Here is a 5435-nt window from a genome sequence, read left to right as displayed (position 1 = left end):
GTTCATTATAGGGTAAACACTTCATGACTTTATTAAATTAAAACAGTAATTCATTTTTATTTTAGCTCTAATTAATTTTACTCCTCGTCAATGTATATATCTATGCTCCTTTGCAATTAGACCCTGATGTGGGAATATTATGCAGTCGTATTAATATTTTGTCTTAACATTGATGCCTTATTTTGAGGTTAATTTAACTTATACTTACAATTTATGCTTTATTTCATGATTTATCACTTATATGAGGTGTTTGTGTGATTTAGGTGAAAGGAAGCATAAATAGTTGAATTTCGGGTAGATGCCTAATTATAAAAAAAGCACCTATACTATAAAGCATCCTCAAGAAGATTGAATCCTCAAGCATGCAATCTCATCAACATTGAATATAAACAAATGTTTTAATCTCAATTATATTCTCACAAAAGTTTTACACATAATCTCAATATCACAAAATAATCTGAATTTAAAGGAGCTATTCTTTACTATTTATAGCCTAATCTAATTATTACAAAAATGTCCTTAATGAAATAAAAATCTCCTTAAGCATGCAACTTGTATTAGAAGAGTAGCTTCTTTGCGCACATAAACATTTTCTTCATACTTTTATTTTCTTTCAATTGGAGCCTTGTACTTTCACTTTAGCTTGCTTGTGATTGTTAAGTCTTCCTTCCAAATTCCTAACACAATGACTTGATGTGATGTTCTTGAGCTCCTCAGCTTTTCTTGAATGCATCAAGAGGCGAGAGCTGAAAACGATACATTAATTGTGAATAGGGTGAAGAATCTGAATTACCAGCTAATTATAGAGGACATGAGCATCAAAGATATGGAAAAAGAACATGTAGTACCTTACCACCCTGCTAAATCATTAATGAAGTTTAGGACAATGTCCAAAGAATGAATCATTGGATAGTTAGTCCATTATTAACATACCAGTAAAATATTTCATTTCAGAAACTTTCAAGGTACTTTTATTAAAGAGGGAACGTGAATTTTCAATTCTTTTGTCTCGTGGATGTAAGACAACTAAATCTTCAGAGAAGATTCATACCCTACACAAATAGCCTTGTTATATTACATGAGCTGAAGGACTAGTATGATTGATGGTATTGTCGATTGATATCAAGTAAAAATACTTTTTTGTGTTCTCTATTGAAACATATGTTCTTTCCTTAATTTTATTGTTGTTGCTTTGTTTAATGTGGAATTGAACATCTTTCATGTTTTTTTATTTGTTTGACTTGGATGACAGAATAAAGAGCCTTTAGAATTATAACTCTTGAAGAAATAATTAAGGCATTCATGAAGTAAGTTTTTTCATAGAATTCTTGTTTGTTCTCTTCCTTTTTTTTTTTTTTTTTTTTTTAAAATCAACACTAAGTTATTCAAAGTATTTACTCTGTCATCCAAATCAAGCAAACAAAAATTCATGAAAGATGTGCAATTCACATTAAAAAAAAAATAACAACAACAAAACTAAGAAGAGAGTATATACTTTAACAAAAATACACAAGAAAGATTTACGAGTTGAAAACTACCAAAAATAACATCAACAACACTAATTCTTCGGCTCATGCAACATGACAAGACTATTTATGCAGGTATAAATCTTCTCTGAAAATTTAGTTGTTCAGGATCATGAAACAAAACTTTAGAATTAGATTGAAAATTCACATTTTCTCATTATTGAAATAGCTTTAAAGTTTTTTGAACGAGGTTGTTTATTATTATGATAATAATGGAGTAACAATTCAGTAGATTTATTCTTTTGACACTGCACAAAACTTTATTAATGACTTAGCGAGGAGAAAAGACACTACATATTTCTTCGCCACATATTTGATATTCATGTCCTATATAATCACATTTCAAATTCTCCATTTCATTACAATTACTATATTATTAGAGGCCACTTATTAGGTTTCTTACGTTAACTGTTGACCTACTTCCTGATACATCTATAATAATGGATAAATCATTTCCATTTATTTAACTACCATATAATAATTATATCACTAGGTATATTTTTTTTTTAAAGATAATACTACATTAATTAACAAGAGCTCAAATCATAGTATGTAATTAAAAACTTTAATATACTTACCTCATTGTCACCGACACTTGTCAACCCATGAGTTTTTGATGAATCACCTTCAACAAAATTTTTAGTGAATCTAACAATTATCAAATGAATACTACTTTCCTCTTTCAAATTATTTTACTTGACTCAAAAATTAATTAATATTCAATGTAAAATTTTATTATAGAATCTCTAATTGTATATCTTAAATTTAATAGCTAAATATTCATTCAAATTCAAAATGTAAAACTGTATATGTTATTTCTAGGATCTAAGAATCGGGTAAAAAGATTAAGTGAAAATTACTCTTTTATATTTTTAAGATTTACTTTTTACCTAGTGATCATCAATCAACAAATCGTTCAGTCAAGAAATTTGAAACCCTTATAACCATATAATCTCACATGATTGATCAAATCGTATGAGACATATGATTTATAAGAAATTAAAGAAAAGACTTTAACTAGTTGGCAAGATGTAAATAAATAAAAAAATTCAAATACAATACTACAAAATGAAATCACAACAATAATTCCACAATTTATAAGAAAATCTATATCTAAAAATGAATCTTACATTTTTAATTTTCTATTTTTATTTTTGTCCGAAACTTATATTGATTTAAGGACAAGATAGAGAATTTTACCTTGAATAATGATGATGGCACCCACCGAGAAATTCATTTTCAAATGAATTTTGTTACCTGCTAAAGAATTAGAAAAGATTTAATCAAACTCAATGACATTAAGCGATGAGAATAATATAAGCAAACACACACACAAAATAAAGGAATATATATAAATTTAAATGCTGCATACCTTTCACAGAAGAACTATGTTGAATAGAGAAGAATGAAAATGAATTACATCTTCACAGGTTTTATAGAGAAAACTATATATCTAGAAAAGATTACAATAATTTCTATTTAATTCACTTATGATTTTAAAGGCATAGTCATTAATTTTAGTTTGACTCACTTTTAATTCTAACTGATACTAATAAACTATAATAAAGGCACAGTCATTAATTTTTATTTGACTCACTTATAGTTCTACTGATTGATACTCCGTTACTAAATACTTGTCACTATTTTGGTTTGCATTTTCTTAAGAAAAAAATTAATTACAGGCTAAATTAATTAAATTTCTGTTATTTATTAATTTTTTCTATTTAATACTTTTTTTTGAACTATATTAAACATCTCTTCATATTTATGGCTAATGGTAAATGTGCAAAAAATAAATAATTATGTCTTAATTTTTAAAATGACAAGTATTATGAAATATATATTTTTAATAAGAACGATAAATAGTTAGGAATGAGGTAATAATGTACACTAAAGCCATAATGATTAATAAATATGTTAAATTTGGAAAACATAAGAGAATCGCGTATGAACAACCAAAAACTTTGTATGATTGATATCGTAAATTAATTATAATCATACTTGATATGACTAAATACTTACATATTATAGTGTGAAATTGCTAAGACAACACTTGATTAATAAAGCATTTTATTTGGATATCTATGATGTAAGAAATATATGTAATTATTATAATTTAAAGTTTGACAGAAAAATTAAAACTTGACCAAGTTTCTTTTTAAATATTTATTTAAAATTTATATTTAATTAATGGTGTCACAATTTATGGACAAATTTAAACTATATTTTGTTTTAAAATGTCAAATATGACTTAAAACTTAATGTAAGGAATATATGAAAGTTAAAAATGTGGTCTGGGAGGGGTAATTCACAACTTTTTAGGTGATTGGATCGCGAGTTTTTCTACCACGGGCAATAGCCATTGCCATATACTGGATGAATTTGAAGCTTTAAAAATTGGTCTTGACTTAGCCATCACACACAATATTTTGCCTATTATTATTGAAACTGACTCGGTGGAGGTAATCCAACTGTTACAGCATCCTACCATGCCATTTAGTGATATTTTATCTCAATGTAGGTCAATGTTGAAGAGCATGGTGAATCCAGTGGTACAACATAACTTTCGGGAGGCTAACAAAGTAGCAGATAGTTTGTCCCGTGCAAGTTTCTCCTTATCCCAGTTTGGTGAAGTAATTTTCTCCAGTCTCCTCTGTCTTCAGTCGTTGTACATCTGCAAAATGATGTTGATGGTGTTGTTAGTGATCATTTTGTGTCCTGGTCACTGTTTAATAACCTCTTATAACTAGAAAATCAATCTATTTTATCTCATGTAAATAGCAACACTAAGCCTATTACTACTACAACTACTGTATGTAATTCAACCAATTTAGGGGCCTCTAACAGAAGAGTGATCCCCCTGTTTTGTAATGTCTCCCCCCCCCCCTCTCTCTCTCTCTCTATATATATATATATAATATCCAGTTTACCCAAAAAATGAAATTAAAACTACGTCATTATTAAAGTGTAAAACATTTCATGATTTTATCAAATTGTACTACATTCATTATATCTTTTGCAAATATTAATTAGGCCTTTTTATATATAACTTATCTCGGTGACGGCCTTAGTCTATAAAATCACATCATATTATACAAGTAACAATCATATTATACAAGTAACTGGGCATTGGATTAATTAGATTGTACTTTTATTTATGTGTATGGAACTTACTAGTTACTATATCTAACTATCTATGTAACTATATGTTTATTTAACTAAGGTGCGATTTAAGTGAAAGGGAGCATAAATAGTTGAATTTAGAGAAGGTGCCTTATATGAAAAAATCTCTTATAGTATAAAAGACACCCTCAAGAAGATTGAATCTTCAAGCAAGCAATTTCGGCATTGAATATAAACAAAGGTCTTACCCTCAACTTTCACAAGAATTTTACAAATAATCTCAATATCACAAAACAATCTGAATTTAAAGGAGTTATTCTTTACTATTTATAGTCTAATCTAATTAGTAATCAAATGTCCTTAATGAAATAAGGGTCTTCTTAAGCATGCAACTTGTATTTGAAGAATAGCTTCTTTTCACACTTAAATATTTTCTTCATACTTTTATTTTCTTTCAATTGGAGCCTTGTACTTTCACTTTAGCTTGCTAGTGATTGTCAAGTCTTCCTTCTAAATTTCCAACACAATGACTTGATGTGATGTTCTTGAGCTCCTTAGCTTTCCTTGACGTACGCATGCTTCAAAAGGTGAGAGCTGAAAATGATATATTAATTGTGAATATGGTGAAGAATTTGAATTACCAACTAATTATAGAGGACATGATCAACATCAAAGATATGGAAAAAGAACATGTAGTACATTACCTCCATGCTAAGTCATTAATGAAGTCTCGTACAATGTCCAAAGAATGAATCATTGGATAGTTAGTCCATTATTAGCATATCA

At 28.0% G+C, this 5435-nt stretch overlaps 1 long non-coding RNA gene across 1 annotated transcript; it reads right to left on the bottom strand.

Moving 5' to 3' along the window:
• Window positions 1-386: 386 nt before the first annotated feature.
• Window positions 387-2786, bottom strand: LOC107879793. Its single transcript, XR_001677115.2, has 3 exons — window positions 2727-2786; window positions 2105-2151; window positions 387-746 (listed from the first exon to the last, which is right to left on the bottom strand). It is a non-coding gene; the product is annotated as an uncharacterized LOC107879793 (long non-coding RNA).
• Window positions 2787-5435: the final 2649 nt, after the last annotated feature.

Source organism: Capsicum annuum, chromosome 8 (genome assembly GCF_002878395.1).
Source record: "Capsicum annuum cultivar UCD-10X-F1 chromosome 8, UCD10Xv1.1, whole genome shotgun sequence".
NCBI classification, from domain to species: Eukaryota; Viridiplantae; Streptophyta; class Magnoliopsida; order Solanales; family Solanaceae; genus Capsicum; species Capsicum annuum.
The sequence above is the reverse complement of the archived record's forward strand: the minus strand, read 5'-3'. Positions and strand labels throughout refer to the sequence as shown.